This window comes from Pseudophryne corroboree, assembly GCF_028390025.1.
Source record: "Pseudophryne corroboree isolate aPseCor3 chromosome 8 unlocalized genomic scaffold, aPseCor3.hap2 SUPER_8_unloc_5, whole genome shotgun sequence".
In the NCBI taxonomy this organism is placed as follows: domain Eukaryota; kingdom Metazoa; phylum Chordata; class Amphibia; order Anura; family Myobatrachidae; genus Pseudophryne; species Pseudophryne corroboree.
Window position 1 is genome coordinate 265935 of NW_026967623.1, and position 23028 is coordinate 288962.

The window sequence follows — 23028 nt, forward strand, 5'->3', positions numbered from 1 at the left end:
CTGTGCGGAGAACAGAGCACAAGTCACACCTGCATATAACACAACTGTGCGGAGAACAGAACACAAGTCACACCTGCATATAACACACCTGTGCTGAGAACAGAACACAAGTCACACCTGCATATAACACACCTGTGCGGAGAACAGAACACAAGTCACACCTGCATATAACACAACTGTGCTGAGAACAGAACACAAGTCACACCTGCATATAACACACCTGTGTGGAGAACAGTACACAAGTCACATCTGCATATAACACACCTGTGCGGAGAACAGAACACAAGTCACACCTGCATATAACACACCTGTGTGGAGAACACAACACAAGTCACACCTGCATATATCACACCTGTGTGGAGAACAGAACACAAGTAACACCTGTATATAACACACCTGTGCTGAGAACAGAACACAAGTCACACCTGCATATAACACACCTGTGTGGAGAACACAACACAAGTCACACCTGCATATAACACACCTGTGCGGAGAACACAACACAAGTCACACCTGCATATAACACACCTGTGCGGAGAACACAACACAAGTCACACCTGCATATATAACACACCTGTGCGGAGAACACAACACAAGTCACACCTGCATATATAACACACCTGTGCGGAAAACAGAACACAAGTCACACCTGTATATAACACACCTGTGTGGAGAACACAACACAAGTCACACCTGCATATATAACACACCTGTGCGGAGAACAGAACACAAGTCACACCTGTATATAACACACCTGTGCGGAGAACACAACACAAGTCACACCTGCATATAACACACCTGTGTGGAGAACACAACACAAGTCACACCTGCATATAACACACCTGTGTGGAGAACACAACACAAGTCACACCTGCATATAACACACCTGTGCGGAGAACAGAACACAAGTCACACCTGTATATAACACACCTGTGCGGAGAACACAACACAAGTCACACCTGCATATAACACACCTGTGTGGAGAACACAACACAAGTCACACCTGCATATATAACACACCTGTGCGGAGAACACAACACAAGTCACACCTGCATATAACACACCTGTGTGGAGAACACAACACAAGTCACACCTGCATATAACACACCTGTGTGGAGAACACAACACAAGTCACACCTGCATATATAACACACCTGTGCGGAGAACACAACACAAGTCACACCTGCATATAACACGCATGGGTGGTGAAAACATTAGTCACCTACGTATTAACACTTGTGCAGGAAATGGAGAATGTTTACATATAATACACGTGGGAAGAGTATGAGATGGCCCTGAGGAAGTCTAAAGCATAAAGGGCCAAACGTGTTGGGTGTGCGGAATCATACATCCCTATTACCTCTGGTGCAGATAGGCCTGATTTCTTGTGTATCCACTAGGGGGAACAGAAGAAGCTTATAAGCTGGGTATTGGTGATGTGGGAGTGAGCAGGCACCAAAGAGTTAAACAAATGTTCCCAGCATGCCTAAGTACCCCTTTCCCCTATAACCTGTCCCTCCAACCCGGAACTGACAGTTTGTTTTGGTGCCTGCAGGAGTGGCACCTTTACAGAGTGGGGCTGGTGTTCAGCCCCGAAGTTTTGTTTTCTCACTGAGTAGCGGTGTAGTCGTCCAGTGGACGCCTAATACAGCAGCTCAAACATCCGGCAGAAGCAGCTCCGGCAACTGGGTCGGTGACTTCCACCATGGGGACCTCAGTGGAGACCACCCACTTCCGGGAGACCCCTCAGCCGGATGCCAGGAAGGTGAGTGAACAGCTCCCTGTTGCTAAGGGAGCCATGACATGGTGGCGATCCTCCCCACTGCAGGGAGACATCGGGTGGCAGGTGCAGTGGGGGCACAGGGTACTGCGCAACGCCACTAGACCACCAGGGCATACGCTGCAGGCCATTGCAGGTCCTTGGGGGTTAAATTAGCATGGGAACGGGCCAGGTCTGTAGCCCCTCCCCCGCCCCTGAGGCTTGTGGAGCCTGAGCTAGCTGCCTGCCTCCGGGTAAACTCGCCTCCCTCTTGTTTCTCCACCTTTTTAATGCTGAGCAGCCATGTTCCACATGCTGCTTGGATTTGGCACAGAGAGGACGGCTCAGGGCTTCCTCTCCCCTGTACCTTGCTCACAGAGCCTGGTCCTTTGCTAGACTCCTGCCTGCTTCATATGGCTGGACAGCTGAGTATGACCGGCCACTTCTTTTAGTGCTGTGAGAGTTGTGGGTCGTGCATGTGAATTTCTTGCCACTCACCATATTGGATCAAACCTTGGAAGGTGTAAATATCAGAGGTGTTGCTGTACTCTCTGGTATTGTTATAGCCACTGAACGGCTTGCTGCACTATCTGGTATTGTTATAGCTACTGAACGGCTTGCTGTACTCTCTGGTATTGTTATAGCTACTGAACGGCTTGCTGCACTATCTGGTATTGTTATAGCTACTGAACGGCTTGCTGCACTCTCTGGTATTGTTATAGCTACTGAACGGCTTGCTGTACTCTCTGGTATTGTTATAGCTACTGAACGGCTTGCTGTACTCTCTGGTATTGTTATAGCTACTGAACGGCTTGCTGTACTCTCTGGTATTGTTATAGCTACTGAATGGCTTGCTGCACTCTCTGGTATTGTTATAGCTACTGAACGGCTTGCTGCACTCTCTGGTATTGTTATAGCTACTGAACGGCTTGCTGCACTCTCTGGTATTGTTATAGCTACTGAACGGCTTGCTGCACTCTCTGGTATTGTTATAGCTACTGAACGGCTTGCTGCACTCTCTGGTATTGTTATAGCTACTGAACGGCTTGCTGTACTCTCTGGTATTGTTATAGCTACTGAACGGCTTGCTGTACTCTCTGGTATTGTTATAGCTACTGAACGGCTTGCTGTACTCTCTGGTATTGTTATAGCTACTGAACGGCTTGCTGTACTCTCTGGTATTGTTATAGCTACTGAACGGCTTGCTGTACTCTCTGGTATTGTTATAGCTACTGAACGGCTTGCTGTACTCTCTGGTATTGTTATAGCTACTGAACGGCTTGCTGTACTCTCTGGTATTGTTATAGCTACTGAACGGCTTGCTGTACTCTCTGGTATTGTTATAGCTACTGAACGGCTTGCTGTACTCTCTGGTATTGTTATAGCTACTGAACGGCTTGCTGTACTCTCTGGTATTGTTATAGCTACTGAACGGCTTGCTGTACTCTCTGGTATTGTTATAGCTACTGAACGGCTTGCTGTACTCTCTGGTATTGTTATAGCTACTGAACGGCTTGCTGTACTCTCTGGTATTGTTATAGCTACTGAACGGCTTGCTGTACTCTCTGGTATTGTTATAGCTACTGAACGGCTTGCTGTACTCTCTGGTATTGTTATAGCTACTGAACGGCTTGCTGTACTCTCTGGCGCTAACGTCACTTCACTTTCAGCTGGGTCTCAGTTTGTGAAGTTTTTGTGGGTAAATTCGACTTCTAAGGTCAGAGTTGACTAGAAGGTCACTACACCTGTACCACGCACTTGCAGAGTTTGTTGCAACATTCTCTCCCCACAGGATCCGGACAACGATGGCATGTGCTACAGTTGTTTTACGGTTCCAAGGTGACAATCCCCTACAGTGGCACAGGTGCCTGAAGAACCAGCGTGGGCTTCTGCATTGATGCAGGAGATGTCCCAGTTAGAGGATTGCATGTCTGCCTCTCCGTCGACTGCGCCTGCTTCTATTTATTAACAGTTTCTTATATAGCGCAGCAAATTCCGTTGCGCTTTACAATTGGAAATAATGATATAACAAAACTGGGTAATAACAGTCAGAGGTAGGAAGGCAGGCTTACAATCTATAGGGAAATAGGCACGTATATACAAGGAAAGGTGCTATCTATTGCATAGTTGTCCACCAGATTGCAAAGGTTCTTGGAGGGCTGTATGATATGGTCATACAGCAATGATGAACCGGGTTCGAGAGGAAGGGAAAGTGAAGAATGAGAAGACGTGAGGATATTTGTGGACTGTGCAGAGTGGATGCAATTTGATAAGAAGGTTTATGAAAGTTATGTGGGCGGTTCTGGAACTTGATATGCTAACCTAAAGAGGTGAGTTTTCAGGGAACGCTTGAAGGTTTGGAGACTAGAGGAGAGTCTTATTGTGCGTGGGAGGGGATTCCACAGAGTGGGTGCAGCCCGATGAAAGTCCTGCAATCGTGAGTGGGAGTGAGTAATGAGTGTGGATGAGACGCAGGTCTTGTGCAGAGTGGAGAGGTCGGGTTGGGAGATATTATGAGATAAGAGAAGTGATGTATGTTGGTGCAGTTTGGTTAATGGCCTTGTGTGCGAGTAAAAGTATTTTATATTGAATGCGGTAGAGTACAGGTAACCAATGGAGGGACTGACAGAGCGGATCTGCAGACGATGAACGTCTGGCGAGGAAGATTAGCCTCGCAGCTGCAGTCAGAATGGATTGTAGTGGTGACAGTCTCGTTTTGGGAAGACCGGTCAGGAGACTATTACAATAATCAATGCGGGAGATGAGAGCATGGATTAGTGTTAGCAGTGTCTTGTGTAAGGTATGGTCGTACCTTGGATATATTTAGATGCATGTAACATGATCTTGAGACAGATTGAATGTGGGGAACAAAGGACAGATCAGAATCAGGGTGACATCTAGGCAGCGAGCTTGTGGGGTAGGGGTGATTGTAGAGTTTTCAGCAGTGATAGAGATATCAGGTTGGGAACTACTATTGGCCGGTGGAAATATAATTAACTCTGTCTTTGAAATATTAAAGTTTGAGGTGGTGAGATGTCATCCAGGATGAAATGGCAGAAAGGCATCAGTGACACGGTCCAGTACAGATAGGGACAAGTCAGGGGAGGATAGGTAGAGATGAGTATTATCTGCATACAGATGATACTGAAATCCAAAAGAGCTGATTAGTTACCAAGAGATGAGGTATATGGTACACCAGTAGTCATGGCAGGGATAGCACAGCCTTCACAGACTTCTGCTGAGTCACCATGGGTACAGTCATTTACGCAGTCTGTACAGCGCTTGGCCCATATTTCAGCTGGAACCTCTGGGACAGGGATCCAGGCGCAGATCACTGACATACGAGTCATACTCCTTTATCAGACTGCCTGATGGGACGGGCCTCCTCCTCCTGGGAGATCCTTCTGTCCTTCACTCAAAAGGTGGATAGATGCCACAAAAGATGCATGGGTCAGAAAGGTCATCTCACAGAGGTACGTACTGACATTTCAGGAACATCCTCCAAGAAGATTCTTTTGTACAAGACTTCCAAGAGATATAACAAAGGTGGAAGCACTTGAGCGGTCCACACAAGCTCTGCGGCCTCCAATATTATTATCCCGGTGCCCCAAGTTCAGAGGGATTGGGGTTTTTATACCAACCACTTTCTAGTTAAGAAGCCGGAAGCCCATACTAAACCTAAAGAAACTGAACAAGTATCTTCGAATTCCCAGGTTTCTCATGGAGTCCCTCCGGTCCTTTATTTTAGCACTGGAAGAGGGAATTTTATGGCATCCAGGATCCATATCTGCATATTCTTATAAGACCAGATCATCAGTGCTTCCTCCACTTTACCATCAGGGAGCACCATTTCCAGTTGTTACCGTTTGGTTTGTTGACAGCCCCTCGGGTGTTTACCAAAATTATGACAGTTACAGCGGTGCACCTACGGCGCATAGGAATCCGCACACTGCCTTGTTTGGATGATCTTCTGATTTTGGCACGGACTCCAGAGGTATTACAGGATCATATTCAGATCACTGTGAATCTTCTGCAGTCTCATGGCTGGAGGATAAATTGGCGAAAAATCGTCTTTGACACCTTTGCAGGAAATGCTACACTTCTGGGCAGTTTTGGATTCCTTACAGTCCAGGATCAAAGATTTTCTTCATCATCGGAGGGTCTCCATTCATGCATATATGAGGATCCTAGGATCAATGGTGGCAACATTCGACATGGTGGAGTACGCTCAGTTTCACTTCTGCCCTCTGCAGCTATAGATCCTCAGCCAGTAGAATGGATCTTACCTGCGTAAGATCAAAACGCAGACCATGGTCCTCACTACAGAAGTTCTGCACTCTCTCACGTGGTGGCTCTGGCGAGCCAATCTGACACATGGTTGCCTGACCTGGACTCTGAATTGGGTGCTGGTAACTACCAATGATAGCCATCGGGGATGGGGAGCAGTCTGAGATGCTCAATCATTCCAAGGCCGCTGGACGGATTGGGAGAGTCAGCTCTCAATAAAATGTGCTGGAGCTCAGAGCAATTTTCCGAGCTTTTTCTGTTGCAGAACACTTAATTCAGGGGTGCCTGGTGAAAGTGCAGTCAGACAATGCGACAGTGGTGGCCTACATAAGTCATCAGGAGGCTACTTGCAGTCAAGTGGCAATGGCAGAGATATCAAGGATCTTTCGCTGGACAGAACGTCATCTACCAGAACTCTCAGCAGTCTTCATACGCGGAGTAATCAACTGGGAGGCAGACTTTTTGAGTCGTCAGGACATTCACTCTGGCGAGTGGGCATTACACCCGGAGGTGTTTCAGATACTGGTTCATCGATGGGGTCTTCCAGACATCAACATGATGACGTCACAATCACCAGGTTCCGAGGTATGGGGCTCGATTTAAGAGATCCTGAAGCCTTTCTGGTAAATGCACTGATGGCTCCATGGTCATTTCAGCTACTGTACGTCTTTCCTCCAGTCCAGATGATCCTTAGCGTCATCCGCAAATTCAAATAGGAAGGGGGTACCATGATTCTGATAGCCCCAGACTGTCCTCGGAGAGGATGGTGCGCAGATTTGCGGAGTCTTTCCATCGATGCACCACTTCGGCTACCTCGGAGACCGGATCATCTCTCCCAGGGACCATGCCTTTGGTGGTCATTCAGAGTTGTTCGCTCGCTAGCAGTTTTTAGCAGCCGTGCAAACGCTATGCCGCCTCGCACTGGGAGTGTATTTTAGCTTAGCAGAAGTGCGAAGGAAAGGATCACGGAGCGGCGGCAAAGTTTTTTTGTGCAGTTTTAAAGTAGCTCAATACCTACTCAGCGCTTGCGATGACTTCAGACTGTTCAGATCATGTTTTTACGTCACAAACACGCCCTGCGTTCGCCAAGCCACGCCTGCGTTTTTCCTGGCACGCCTGCATTTTTTCAAACACTCCCTGAAAACTGTCAGTTGACACCCAGAAACGCCCACTTCATGTCACTCTGTGGCCAGCAGAAACTACATCGTTCGTTGTGGCCGTACGCATCGCGCCGCATGTGCAGAAGTGCCTTTTTTTGCCTCATCGCTGCACAGCGAACGAATGCAGCTAGCGATCAACTTGGAATGACCACCTTTATCCAGATCTGGACAGTCTAGATTTGACGGCATGGCTGTTTAGACATTCGTCCTGAAGAAGGGTTATTCTGAGGAAGTCATTCGGCCTATGTTAAAAGCCAGGAAGCATTCATCGGCCAGGAATTACCACAGTGTTTGGGAAACATACTTTAATTGGTATGCTTCAAGGGAGATCAATCTTAGGGTATTTTGGTTGTCCCACTTACTTTCCTGCAGGCAGGTCTGGATATGGGTCTTAGACTTTCTTCATTGAAGGTTCAGGTATCAGCATTGGCTGGCGATTTTGCCGGATACTCAGACTTTCTTGCAGGGGGTTCTGCATGTTCAGCCTCCATTTGTGCCTCCAGTAGCCCTCTGGGATCTTGCTTTGGTTCTTAGGGCTCTTCAATTTCCTCCGTTGAGCTTTTAAAAGAGAGTGGCTCACGTGGAAGACATTTTTTCTATTGGCCATCTCAACAGCCAGAAGGGTGTCAGACCTTAGTGCTTTAAAATGGTGATCGCCCTGATTAGTCTTCCATTCAGACAGGGGTGTGCTTCGCATGCCTCCAGCCTACCTACCCAATGTGGTGTCTGGGTTTCATGTATACCAGGAGATCGTGTACCCTGCATTTGTAGAAGGATCCACAGAAAAGGCATCGCTGGATGTTGTCCGAGCTCATAAATCGGACTCCTTATTTGTTCTCTATGATTCTCGCAAACAGGGGTTTCCGGCCTCGAAGTAGACCTTGGCCAGATGGCTTAGGTCAAGTATTTATCACGCCTATTTGGCGGCAGATCTTCCTATCCCTTCGAGGGCCACAGCTCACTCCACCCATTCGGTGGTAGCTTCTTGGGCAGCTAGCCGTGGAGCCTCTGCGGAGCAGCTTTGCAAGGTGTCCACATGGTCTTCTGCTCAAACCTTTATTAGGTTCTACGCCCTTGATACTTATGCGTCAGCAGACGCAACATTTGCGCGTAATGGTCTTAGTGTAGTCCAGGAGCGTCCCCGCCCATGAGGGAACAGCTGTAAGATGTCCCAGAGTATAAGCATCTCCTGTGCCCTCTAGTTGCCACACAAGAAAGTTGGTTTTATGGTCTTACCTTGATAAATCCTTTTCTTGTAGTCCAGTAGGGGCACAGGATGCCCTCCATGATGCACCTGACTTACAGGATCTTGTTCCTATACCTGTGACTATGTGGTGTTTATTTATAGTAAGGTCGTTTCTGTCTGTGTGTTGGTCTTCCTTCCTCGCTCCTGCTTTTGGCTGGCTAACAAACCTGGCAGGTCCGGGCCAGGGTACAGGGGAAGGGGGACTAAGGCATGCTGGGAGCATTTAACTCTTTAGTGCCTGCTCACACCCACATCACCAACATCCAGCGTATAAGCATCTCCTGTGTCCCCTATTGGACTACAAGAAAAAGGATTTATCACGGTAAAACCATAATACGACTTTTTACTTTTTTTTTTTTAATGTACAAAGATATTATGTGGTTTATGTGTGTAATAAAAAGTTATTTTTGAACATACTAAACTATTAGGAACAGCTTTGTATTTTGAGAATACTACTGGTGGTTCAAGGAATACATACGAATTTGGCTGATATTGGTGCCTCTTAATGTGGTGCAAACAATTGCATTTACCGAAAAACTAATCATAGTAAAGTTGCACAGGCGCACAGGAGAGGAGGGGCGGCAGTTGCGCGGGCGCACCGGAGAGGAGGGGCGGCAGTTGCGCGGGCGCACCGGAGAGGAGGGGCGGCAGTTGCGCGGGCGCACCGGAGAGGAGGGGCGGCAGTTGCGCGGGCGCACCGGAGAGGAGGGGCGGCAGTTGCGCGGGCGCACCGGAGAGGAGGGGCGGCAGTTGCGCGGGCGCACCGGAGAGGCACCGGAGAGGAGGGGCGGCAGTTGCACGGGCGCACCGGAGAGGAGGGGCGGGAGAGGAGGGGCGGCAGTTGCGCGGGCGCACAGGAGAGGAGGAGCGGCAGTTGCACGGGCGCACAGGAGAGGAGGGGCGGCAGTTGCACGGGCGCACAGGAGAGGAGGGGCGGCAGTTGCACAGGAGAGGAGGGGCGGCAGTTGCACGGGCGCACCGGAGAGGAGGGGCGGCAGTTGCACGGGCGCACCGGAGAGGAGGGGCGGCAGTTGCACGGGAGCACCGGAGAGGAGGGGCGGCAGTTGCACGGGCGCACCGGAGAGGAGGGGCGGCAGTTGCACGGGCGCACCGGAGAGGAGGGGCGGCAGTTGCACGGGCGCACCGGAGAGGAGGGGCGGCAGTTGCACGGGCGCACCGGAGAGGAGGGGCGGCAGTTGCACGGGCGCACCGGAGAGGAGGGGCGGCAGTTGCACGGGCGCACAGGAGAGGAGGGGCGGCAGTTGCACGGGCGCACAGGAGAGGAGGGGCGGCAGTTGCACGGGCGCACAGGAGAGGAGGGGCGGCAGTTGCACGGGCGCACAGGAGAGGAGGGGCGGCAGTTGCACGGGCGCACAGGAGAGGAGGGGCGGCAGTTGCACGGGCGCACAGGAGAGGAGGGGCGGCAGTTGCACGGGCGCACAGGAGAGGAGGGGCGCGCACAGGAGAGGAGGGGCGGCAGTTGCACGGGCGCACCGGAGAGGAGGGGCGGGAGAGGCGGGGCGGCAGTTGCACATATTCTCATACTTACTGGACACTTACTGAATTCCCATCTTTATTTGAAATGATTATATTTTGTTTTCCAGCTCTATCTGATCTACAGGCAGTTTACGGATTACTTTGAATCCCCCATAAATTCTAAGGGTCTTTTCTTACAGCATAACACTTATACATATACAGCTTGTATGTACGCGCTGACCGAAGAACTGAACTCAACTCTGGTATAGTTCATAAAGGACAAAAGAAGAGGGCAAAGCACTAAGCAAGTGGGGGAAGTATAGACGAGAGGGTTCTGGAACAGTGAGTGTCATTGTGTTTGTGGTAAAGCAGGCCCCAACCTCTGGAGATGCAGAAACACCATCTTTAAATCTCATTGTACTCTCTGGGGTGCAAGTGTTCTGCTATATAGTATATATTCTAACAGGATCAGAGTGTATGACCCTTGCGTCTGTCCTCCCTCTATGCAGCAGCTTCCTGTTCCCTGGAGGAATACTGTAGATGCAGAGAGCCAGAGTCATATATTACAGGCGGACTGGGAAGGGTCATGGGCAGTCTACACAACTGCTTTAATCATCATCATAAGGGGGAGAGGGCAGGAGTGCTGACAGAGGAGGGGAGACGGAGGAGGGTGGGCAAAGTGCCTGAGCATAAAAAGGACAGAGTAGAAGATTTACGGTTATATTAACAGCCTTACCATTTAATACAAGTGATGAGGACACGGTATAATTACCAGGAGAGGCAGCCCAGCGATTAAGAGTTTTGACCTCTGAAGTGGGATACACTTAATCTTACTATGAATTATACTGACAGCCCATATGAAAAGATACTCGTTCAACCCCGGCTTCAGATATCAATTAGATTAAAATGTAAAAAAACTAAGGTTTGATACGAGAATGAGACACCTGTATTTGGAACCCATTCCTGCCATGTATGCAATGGAGGGGGGCAGCATTGCACCAACCTGCATTCATGTCAGTATGGACCAGGATGCTAGTTCTAGATGATGCCACCTGAGACAAAGGCACCACCGACAGGAGAAATGATTCCAGGCCTGGTACGGAGATGTACGGAAACCCACCGGGGAGACATCTGCGTATGCACGGATGCCCTCCAAGCAGCATAATTGCTACGCTGTGACCGTTTGGGGAAGGGGGCGGAGTGGGACAGCGTTCAAGGAGCACTGAGACCAAGGCCTGTGTCTTTTCCAATGCAACTTCAATGGTCCCGGAAGCGATAACAGCCTGGCCATCCTGAGTAACCCGAGAGTGATCCAATGCTGCGTCTCCAGATTACAGAAGCCGGCAGAGGGCGTTAACATATTCTTGTACAGCAGCTGCGTTACTGCCGAATGTACGAGGCGCCCGCTACTGCCGAATGTACGAGGCGCCCGCTACTGCCGAATGTACGAGGCGCCCGCTACTGCCGAATGTACGAGGCGCCCGCTACTGCCGAATGTACGAGGCGCCCGCTACTGCCGAATGTACGAGGCGGGTGGGATGAGCACCCCGAGCCGCCGGACTTCAAAAGGGGGCTGGGCTGCGCCGCAGCCCGGATCACCACCGGACACTGCGGCGAGGCCACCGAGTTCAGCGCCGCACACAGGGGACCGGGCTAGCCTGCTCCCTAGTGGAGGGGGGTGTATGTAGGGTGCTGCACCATGGAGACACAGAGCCCGGTGGCCGAGACGAGCATCCCGGGCTGCAAATAGGGGGGATGTTGCGCCGCAGCCTCTGATCTGGGGGCTGCGGTGAGGCCACTGGGTGGCGGTGAAGGGCAGTAGCGGGCCAGGCAACAGTTAGCCCCTGCTGCAGCCAGCTTTCCCCCAGTGCACCCTACCAACCCTGGGGAACGCCCTAGCAGCCAGGCTGCAGGGCTCAGGGAGCCCAGCGCTGAGCACTGGGCATAGTAAAGAAAAAAAACAATATGTTTTAAATGTAATAATATAAATATATTGTGTGGTGAGGCACTGCAGTGCCTGGGTATGTGGAGCCTGTACAGGGCACAGGCTCAGTATGTTTTAAGAGAAATGTACAGAGTATTTAAATGTATTTTAAGGTAAAATGCACTTACTTGGTTGTGTGTCCCAGGAGGGGGGAATCCATGGCAGTGCAGGCTGATGGATTCCCCCAGACCTTTTCCCCAAAAACGGAATGCTTTCTCCTCCAGCCTCACACTTAAAAGTATCATGGGAGAGAGAGAGGAGAAGCTCAGCTTTCCAACAAGCTGAGTGGTTTTCTGGAGCTCCATAGAGATCGCCTTTTGTGAGCAGGAAAACCTGACCGGGGATCTAGGCTGCCCAGCTCTGGAGCCCGAATTCAGGCTGCAGATGCTGAGCTGGGTGCCAGGCAGATTCCTGGAAGTGTTTGCTGGAAAACTTCCCCCAGTGCAGACTGAACGTCACCGGGGCAGATACAGACCCTCCAGGATAGGACGGTCAAAGGAGAGTGACCACTCCCCACTGTCCATAGGAGGACAATGGTAGCTGTGCATGTGACCAAGGCATGCACAGCTTATGGGTAAACATTGATTGGTTGTAAACCACAGGGCGGACTTACCCCCTGTGGTATTGTGTATTGGAGTAGGATAAAAGGAGGGCAGCTGCCCCATGAAAAGTGCATTCTACCGTTTTCATTCTGCTAGAACATCTTGCTGTATTGCTGTTGCCCCTAGCAATAGGTAAGAGTCTTTTTGAAGACTATTTGAGCAAATAAACATCATCTGCCTCAAGACGACCGCTTCATCTTGTGACCTGCAGGACTAGATGAAACCTAGCTCCGTTTTCCGGCTGTCCAGGGTGTATCCAGCGTCTCCAAGTTCCGCCTTCCGCTAGCTACCGGCAGAGACCTAGTCAGGCGACTAGTGTGGATTCGTCAGAACCACACAGGTGTGGTAAGGCGGTGTGTTGACGCATACAGAGCAGAACCGTGGTTCCAGACGCCACGGCAGGTTAGGAGTTTGGTGGTGGCAGCGTAAACCTGCCCACTGCGCAGGGGGTGGAGTCAGTAACAGGCAGTTACTGACAGTAAGCAGGAATCCCCTATGAGGCCAGGTCCCGTGAGACCTAAACATCCATTCTGTGTACAGGGGACGGGACGTGAAAGCGGTGAGGGCTTTTGTAAGGGACAGTCTAGTCACGGCGCCCCTTACTGCGGAATGTACGAGGCGCCCCTTTACTGCGGAATGTACGAGGCGCCCCTTTACTGCGGAATGTACGAGGCGCCCCTTTACTGCGGAATGTACGAGGCGCCCCTTTACTGCAGAATGTACGAGGCGCCCTTTACTGCGGAATGTACGAGGCGCCCCTTTACTGCGGAATGTACGAGGCGCCCCTTACTGCGGAATGTACGAGGCGCCCCTTACTGCGGAATGTACGACGCGCCCCTTACTGCGGAATGTACGAGGCGCCCCTTACTGCAGAATGTACGAGGCGCCCCTTACTGCAGAATGTACGAGGCGCCCCTTACTGCGGAATGTACGAGGCGCCCCTTTACTGCGGAATGTACGAGGCGCCCCTTACTGCGGAATGTACGAGGCGCCCCTTACTGCGGAATGTACGAGGCGCCCTTTACTGCGGAATGTACGAGGCGCCCCTTACTGCGGAATGTACGAGGCGCCCCTTTACTGCAGAATGTACGAGGCGCCCCTTACTGCGGAATGTACGAGGCGCCCCTTACTGCGGAATGTACGAGGCGCCCCTTACTGCGGAATGTACGAGGCGCCCCTTACTGCGGAATGTACGAGGCGCCCCTTACTGCGGAATGTACGAGGCGCCCCTTACTGCGGAATGTACGAGGCGCCCCTTACTGCGGAATGTACGAGGCGCCCCTTACTGCGGAATGTACGAGGCGCCCCTTACTGCGGAATGTACGAGGCGCCCCTTTACTGCGGAATGTACGAGGCGCCCCTTACTGCGGAATGTACGAGGCGCCCCTTTACTGCGGAATGTACGAGGCGCCCCTTACTGCGGAATGTACGAGGCGCCCCTTTACTGCGGAATGTACGAGGCGCCCCTTACTGCGGAATGTACGAGGCGCCCCTTACTGCGGAATGTACGAGGCGCCCCTTACTGCGGAATGTACGAGGCGCCCCTTTACTGCGGAATGTACGAGGCGCCCTTTACTGCGGAATGTACGAGGCGCCCCTTACTGCGGAATGTACGAGGCGCCCCTTTACTGCGGAATGTACGAGGCGCCCCTTACTGCTGAATGTACGAGGCGCCCCTTTACTGCGGAATGTACGAGGCGCCCCTTACTGCAGAATGTACGAGGCGCCCTTTACTGCGGAATGTACGAGGCGCCCCTTACTGCGGAATGTACGAGGCGCCCCTTTACTGCGGAATGTACGAGGCGCCCCTTACTGCAGAATGTACGAGGCGCCCTTTACTGCGGAATGTACGACGTGCCCTTTACTGCGGAATGTACGAGGCGCCCTTTACTGCGGAATGTACGAGGCGCCCTTTACTGCGGAATGTACGAGGCGCCCCCTTACTGCGGAATGTACGAGGCGCCCCTTACTGCGGAATGTACGAGGCGCCCCTTACTGCAGAATGTACGAGGCGCCCTTTACTGCAGAATGTACGAGGCGCCACTTACTGCGGAATGTACGACGTGCCCCTTACTGCGGAATGTACGAGGCGCCCCTTTACTGCGGAATGTACGAGGCGCCCCTTACTGCGGAATGTACGAGGCGCCCCTTACTGCGGAATGTACGAGGCGCCCCTTACTGCGGAATGTACGAGGCGCCCCTTACTGCGGAATGTACGAGGCGCCCCTTACTGCGGAATGTACGAGGCGCCCCTTACTGCGGAATGTACGAGGCGCCCCTTACTGCAGAATGTACGAGGCGCCCCTTACTGCAGAATGTACGACGTGCCCCTTACTGCAGAATGTACGACGCGCCCCTTACTGCGGAATGTACGACGCCCTTAATAGCGGAATCTGGAATCCATACTGAATGACCCCCTGGTATAGATTTCTCCGCACTCTATATTCTCAAGCATTACAACGCCTGCGTGCTGCTTCTCCTCAGTTCCGCCCTCCTGTAACATTACCTGGCAATTGTACACACTGACTTATTACTGCGCGGTCCTCACACATTATGCAGCACGGTGCCTGTTCATTTACTACCAAAATTCTTGATGGTTTTCAGCAAACAATTTATCTATTCACTTTTTTTTTTAACCCTTTCCATTGATCGTTATTTCTCTTCCTTAAGTGGTCTTGTGCTGCGTTCCCTGGGTATATTTGCCCTCCTACATCTTAAGTTGTATTATTTTGCCACCTATTTGATGTATTTGGGTTTTGAATGGTGGGAGCCGGGAACTCCATACACTGCCTGTACGTCATGATATTTGGGGTCACTAGGCTCTAATGTGGTGCTGTTCAGTAATATTCATATTGATAGGGTTCCAGTCTGGGACTGTAAATATGGCTAATGGCCATAAATGCTCCGCGCCTCAGGGGTCTGTTTGTGGGACTGTTCAATAGTAGGCCCCTTTTGGAAGCATATAACTCATTGTATCACTAAAAAAAAGGGATAATGTTTTTCTTTTGTGCATATTTGGATTGGGCCCCGAGGATAGAATTAGCAGTTTTACAGCCTACTGTATTGCTCCTGCCCTGGCCAAAGCTGCACAGCCCATACCTGGATGGTCTCCAGAGGTCCCACCTTCTCTGGTTGGCATCGGCTGATGAATGAAGTGGTGGTGCACACTAGGGGGTATATTTACTAAAGTGCGTACTTATAGAAGAGGAGATGTTGACCATAGCAATCAGATTCTTATTATAGTCTAGGAGGTGCTAGACAATTAAGTAGAAACTGATTGGCAATATCTCCACTTCTAAAACACGTACTTTAGCAAATATACCCGTGACCAGACGCCTTCTCGCCCTCATTGGCTATGCCCAGAGATCACAGATTGGGTTTGGGTCACACGAACCTCGCCAATAGGGGATATATTTGCACTTGGGGTATTAGTGGGAAGGAAGAACATTTCCTATTCGATCTTCACTTGGTGGTGCACCCTGAGTCAGTGTTACATTACGTAAAACAAGAAGAGAGAAGACTACTCTTTTGTGGGTGCACTCGACATGTCAGAAAGACTAGAATATTGAGAATTAAAAGTCAATTAAAGTGTTAAAACTAATTGTATTTTATGAAATTCTTAATTAAAAATGAGTAGTTTGGTGTATTTACAACAATAAATAACAGATATACACTGTCTGGGAAATCCTGACAACAAAGGTCTCCTTCCGGTCAATATTTGAAGGATAATTCCATATTTAGAAGGCCAGATGTCTGGATAATTATAATGTCATCCCTAAATAGGGAGATAAACTCACGGGTTTGTTTCCACCATAAACTTATGCATAATTGTACAGATTTGAATGTCATAAACCGCCTGTGTACCAAAGCACCAATTAAAAAGAACATATGTTTGCTAAGACATGATAATATTAGCCGCCACAGATAAAGTGTGAAAATCAGAATGGGACCAGACAGAAAGAGTGAACCTGCTGGCAATGTTAGGCGCTGATCAGATCAATCATTTTTGTACTCTACTACACTGACTCGGCCCAACACGGATTAGCTTCCAAGATCGAATGGATTCGGGCGTTTCCAGTGCGGTATGGTAGTACAGTTTAGGTGAATGATCTTTGCTGATCTGGAATCACTGATGAGAGTTCACGAAATCAGAAAAGAATATAAGCATATTAGAGGAAAAAATAATGAGCGGATCTGCTGCCAGTGTTAGACGGAGATAAAATACCTCTGAATCACTGGTGAGAGTCCGGAAATGATAGTGAGGAAATAGAAACAATAGATGGAGGAGTAGACAGGTCCTCAACAACAAAATATGCGTATGATTAATTATATCTCAATGATGTGAAAAATATATGGTTTCACTGGTGGCAGTATAAAAGTGTCACAAGTGAGGGAAAAAGATATAAAGGAATCGATACATATAACCCAGGTTCTAACAACTGCTATCTGCAACTCTTACACAAAATAACACAGTGTATCATATACATGTGTCAGTGGAATAAACACTGGACAAAGCCACAATGGTGATAGTGATCGCAGTATCACTTTCAGCTGCACATAATAGATCAAGTAATATTAAGTGATACAATTTATATATTAATATCTATAGTGTATCACACTCAGCTGCTGGTGAGTATGACAGGCTGAATAGCACTGACATTACCCATAGTTACATGAGTCATAGAAAAGCTGGGCAATAATGATACAAATATGCCGCACTGACAATCACACATTGCTGACGGGCTTAAATAACGTAGATATCACCCGTGATCAGGGAGAGTTCTAAAAAAAGCCAGCAGAGCATAGTATTGATCCTGGTCCCACCGAGGTGGCGGGGCAGATGGAGAATGTAGCGGTAATGGCAGGCGCGTGGATCAGAGCAGGCGGGAAGGCCAAACACCCGTGGTCCCGGACAGCGGAATGGACGGAAGACGCGTTTCACCCGTGCACCGGGCTTGATCACTGATCACATCTCTCGCTTATCTGGAGGAAGCACATGTACTAGAACAATTCATTGATCTATATTTCAGTTGGGAATTATAATCCCCCATGCTCAACTGTGACGTGAATTCGATTCAATACAGATGATGTCATTTCTTGGACATCAATCACCGTGTGAATAAGTTTTAGAAACATTCAGCTCTTGTGGTATTATGAATGTCCGCTGCTCTATTGATTAGACCCCTGATAAAGTCCATTGGACGAAACGTGTAGGATCACAAATCACAGTCCACATCTTTTTGGATAAAAGACTACACTGGTGAAAATTACTCTTTTAGTCTTTTAAAAGAAGTTACATTGTTTAAGAAATGGAATTTTAAGCAATGTCTGTATATTTATATGTGGATTCACTTTTATGATTGTTAGGTTTTATGAATTTCCAAAAAGGCGACTTTTGGTAGCCCATTAAAGGGCAAGAAATCTTTGAGGTGGTAAAATTATATGGTTGCTATAGGTTACATCTATTAAAGCGTCCTCATCAATTATGCAGAGAAATTTGACTCAAACTAAATGACGATTTTACACATTTTAAGGGGGAGACTCAATTACCCCGCAGCTAACTGAACGCTCTGCCCGAATCAATCAGCTGATGGAACCCCATGCGCTAAACCCCATAGAGTAAACCCATAGATTCCAGCATTTTTGCACAGAATCTATGGGTGCAGGTCGCATTAACCTGGGAAAATGCTGAATAACTGAATAGCTCTTCCCTGCACCTAACTGTATCCCCCCCTTAGAGCTCAGCCCACATACCACTGCCTGGGTATTTCATCCCCTTCTTTTCTCCTCAGGAAAGGATACTCTTACTCACGATGTTGTGTATCCCAATCTGTCCCCAAACAATAGCGCAGCAAAAAGTAGAAAACAATCAGCAGCATACACTCTCCCTGACCAGGAATTCACGGGGCATCCGGGGTGGCGGAGTGGGGTTGCGGGTAAACCGGGGATGGGTCGGCACCATTTTGTGGGCAACCACATGACCTCACACGCTGCAGCTGAGACTGAAAACATAAGCCACCCTGTGCCTGCCTTCGCAGGTAGGGGGGCATCCCTAATTCAGCAATGCGATCGCAAACCGTTGCAGTTTTGCTGAATTAGCAAAACTGCAACTGATGCTGAATAAGGTCCAATGTTTGCTAAGGTTTCCCATTCACAAAACTACTATCATTGGCTGGGAAAGGTATTCCCGTACCAAACAGTTTCCTGTCTTCCCTCTGTATCATCCAAGTTTCAAAACGGTCATCAATTAATATTGCATGACTATTATTTTGCCTTGGAAAGACAAAGTTGTCCTCAGGAAGCCATGGCATACATCGTATCAATATCAGAGCTGTGACATGTTAGGCCAGTGATGGCTAACCTTGACACTCCAGCTGTTGCTGAACTACACATCCCAGCATGCCCTGCATCAGTTTTGCTATTTGGCCATGATAAAACTGATGCAGGGCATGCTGGGATGTGTAGTTCAACAACAGCTGGAGTGTCAAGGTTAGCCATCACTGTGATAGGCAGACTTTTCCCTCCGTGTTCTTTGCCCTGACTGAAAAGCACAGGAAAAAAATCAACTCCAACCCTCTCCGATTTTTATGAAAATTGGTGTACCAGTAGGATGGGGGGAAAAACTAATCTACACCAGATTTCAACATCATAGGTTGGATATTTATGGAGGTGGAGCCATTTAAAAATGAACAAAATATGCCATTTTACTGCCTCGGGGGTCTTTTCGTTTGCCTGTAACTTGAGTTCTAATTAAGACAGCGATATGAAATTAGTGTCATTTTGAAGCTTATGACTAGATCTTTTCACTTCAATTTTAATTTAGTAAGGTAGTACTAAAAAAAAAGTTTAATAACCTTTGACCTCAAATTTTTTTTTTTTTTTTTTTTAAGGATTTTTAATTTTTTTTCTGTGTTCTCCCATATGGGAGCGAGGAGAGAGGGTTAGGGGGGGAAGAGCAGGGAAGGACTGGGAGCGAGGAGAGAGGGTTAGGGGGGAAGAGCAGGGAAGGACTGGGAGCGAGGAGAGAGGGTTAGGGGGGAAGAGCAGGGAAGGACTGGGAGCGAGGAGAGAGGGTTAGGGGGGGAAGAGCAGGGAAGGACTGGGAGCGAGGAGAGAGGGTTAGGGGGAAGAGCAGGGAAGGACTGGGAGCGAGGAGAGAGGGTTAGGGGGAAGAGCAGGGAAGGACTGGAAGCGAGGAGAGAGGGTTAGGGGGAAGAGCAGGGAAGGACTGGGAGCGAGGAGGGAGGGTTAGGGGGAAGAGCAGGGAAGGACTGGGAGCGAGGAGGGAGGGTTAGGGGGAAAAGCAGGGAAGGACTGGGAGCGAGGAGGGAGGGTTAGGGGGAAGAGCAGGGAAGGACTGGGAGCGAGGAGGGAGGGTTAGGGGGAAGAGCAGGGAAGGACTGGGAGCGAGGAGGGAGGGTTAGGGGGAAGAGCAGGGAAGGACTGGGAGCGAGGAGGGAGGGTTAGGGGGAAGAGCAGGGAAGGACTGGGAGCGAGGAGGGAGGGTTGGGGGAAGAGCAGGGAAGGACTGGGAGCGAGTAGGGAGGGTTAGGGGGAAGAGCAGGGAAGGACTAGGAGCGAGGAGGGAGGGTTAGGGGGAAGAGCAGGGAAGGACTGGGAGCGAGGAGGGAGGGTTAGGGGGAAGAGCAGGGAAGGACTGGGAGCGAGGAGGGAGGGTTAGGGGGAAGAGCAGGGAAGGACTGGGAGCGAGTAGGGAGGGTTAGGGGGAAGAGCAGGGAAGGACTGGGAGCGAGTAGGGAGGGTTGGGGGAAGAGCAGGGAAGGACTGGGAGCGAGGAGGGAGGGTTAGGGGGAAGAGCAGGGAAGGACTGGGAGCGAGGAGGGAGGGTTAGGGGGAAGAGCAGGGAAGGACTGGGAGCGAGGAGGGAGGGTTAGGGGGAAGAGCAGGGAAGGACTGGGAGCGAGGAGGGAGGGTTAGGGGGAAGAGCAGGGAAGGACTGGGTGCGAGGAGGGAGGGTTAGGGGGAAGAGCAGGGAAGGACTGGGAGCGAGGAGAGAGGGTTAGGGGGGAAGAGCAGGGAAGGACTGGGAGCGAGGAGAGAGGGTTAGGGGGGAAGAGCAGGGAAGGACTGGGAGCGAGGAGAGAGGGTTAGGGGGGAAGAGCAGGGAAGGACTGGGAGCGAGGAGAGAGGGTTAGGGGGGGAAGAGCAGGGAAGGACTGGGAGCGAGGAGGGAGGGTTAGGGGGAAGAGCAGGGAAGGACTGGGATCGAGGAGGGAGGGTTAGGGGGAAGAGCAGGGAAGGACTGGGAGCGAGGAGAGAGGGTTAGAGCAGGGAAGGACTGGGAGCGAGGAGGGAGGGTTAGAGCAGGGAAGGACTGGGAGCGAGGAGGGAGGGTTAGGGGGAAGAGCAGGGAAGGATAGGGAGCGAGGAGGGAGGGTTAGGGGGAAGAGCAGGGAAGGACTGGGAGCGAGGAGGGAGGGTTAGGGGGGGAAGAGCAGGGAAGGAATGGGAGCGAGGAGAGAGGGTTAGAGCAGGGAAGGACTGGGAGCGAGGAGGGAGGGTTAGGGGGAAGAGCAGGGAAGGACTGGGAGCGAGGAGGGAGGGTTAGGGGGAAGAGCAGGGAAGGATAGGGAGCGAGGAGGGAGGGTTAGGGGGAAGAGCAGGGAAGGATAGGGAGCGAGGAGAGAGGGTTAGGGGGAAGAGCAGGGAAGGATAGGGAGCGAGGAGAGAGGGTTAGAGCAGGGAAGGACTGGGAGCGAGGAGGGAGGGTTAGAGCAGGGAAGGACTGGGAGCGAGGAGGGAGGGTTAGGGGGAAGAGCAGGGAAGGATAGGGAGCGAGGAGGGAGGGTTAGGGGGAAGAGCAGGGAAGGACTGGGAGCGAGGAGAGAGGGTTAGGGGGAAGAGCAGGGAAGGACTGGGAGCGAGGAGAGAGGGTTAGAGCAGGGAAGGACTGGGAGCGAGGAGGGAGGGTTAGGGGGAAGAGCAGGGAAGGACTGGTAACGAGGAGGGAGGGTTGGGGGGGAAGAGCAGGGAAGGACTGGGCGCGAGGAGGGAGGGTTAGGGGGAAGAGCAGGGAAGGACTGGGAGCGAGGAGGGAGGGTTAGGGGGAAGAGCAGGGAAGGACTGGGAGCGAGGAGGGAGGGTTAGGGGGAAGAGCAGGGAAGGACTGGGAGCGAGGAGAGAGGGTTAGGGGGAAAAGCAGGGAAGGACTGGGAGCAAGGAGGGAGGGTTAGGGGGAAGAGCAGGGAAGGATAGGGAGTGAGGAGGGAGGGTTAGGGGGAAGAGCAGGGAAGGACTGGGAGCGAGGAGAGAGGGTTAGGGGGAAGAGCAGGGAAGGACTGGGAGCGAGGAGAGAGGGTTAGGGGGAAGAGCAGGGAAGGACTGGGAGCAAGGAGAGAGGGTAAGGGGGAAGAGCAGGGAAGGACTGGTAGCGAGGAGAGAGGGTTAGGGGGAAGAGCAGGGAAGGACTGGGAGCTAGGAGAGAGGGTTAGGGGGAAGAGCAGGGAAGGACTGGGAGCGAGGAGGGAGGGTTAGGGGGAAGAGCAGGGAAGGACTGGGAGCAAGGAGGGAGGGTTAGGGGGAAGAGCAGGGAAGGACTGGGAGCGAGGAGGGAGGGTTAGAGCAGGGAAGGACTGGGAGCGAGGAGGGAGGGTTAGAGCAGGGAAGGACTGGGAGCGAGGAGGGAGGGTTAGAGCAGGGAAGGACTGGGAGCGAGGAGAGAGGGTTAGGGGGAAGAGCAGGGAAGGACTGGGAGCGAGGAGGGAGGGTTAGAGCAGGGAAGGACTGGGAGCGAGGAGAGAGGGTTAGAGCAGGGAAGGACTGGGAGCGAGGAGAGAGGGTTAGAGCAGGGAAGGACTGGGAGCGAGGAGAGAGGGTTAGGGGGAAGAGCAGGGAGGGTTGGGGGAAGAGCAGGGAGGGTTAGGGGGAAGAGCAGGGAAGGACTGGGAGCGAGGAAAGAGGGTTAGGGGGAAGAGCAGGGAAGGATAGGGAGCGAGGAGAGAGGGTTAGGGGGAAGAGCAGGGAAGGACTGGGAGCGAGGAGGGAGGGTTAGGGGGAAGAGCAGGGAAGGACTGGGAGCGAGGAGGGAGGGTTAGGGGGAAGAGCAGGGAAGGACTGGGTGCAAGGAGGGAGGGTTAGGGGGAAGAGCAGGGAAGGACTGGGAGCGAGGAGGGAGGGTTAGGGGGAAGAGCAGGGAAGGACTGGGAGCGAGGAGAGAGGGTTAGGGGGAAGAGCAGGGAAGGACTGGGAGCTAGGAGAGAGGGTTAGGGGGAAGAGCAGGGAAGGACTGGGAGCGAGGAGGGAGGGTTAGGGGGAAGAGCAGGGAAGGATAGGGAGTGAGGAGGGAGGGTTAGGGGGAAGAGCAGGGAAGGACTGGGAGCGAGGAGAGAGGGTTAGGGGGAAGAGCAGGGAAGGACTGGGAGCGAGGAGAGAGGGTTAGGGGGAAGAGCAGGGAAGGACTGGGAGCAAGGAGAGAGGGTAAGGGGGAAGAGCAGGGAAGGACTGGTAGCGAGGAGAGAGGGTTAGGGGGAAGAGCAGGGAAGGACTGGGAGCTA

General features: G+C 51.3%; 1 protein-coding gene across 1 annotated transcript in view; it reads right to left on the bottom strand.

Annotated features, from left to right (window-relative positions):
- PLXNA3 (plexin A3) overlaps positions 1 to 23028 on the bottom strand; it is a 511209-nt gene that overhangs the window by 232888 nt on the left and 255293 nt on the right. The gene's annotated exons all lie outside the window — the stretch shown is intronic.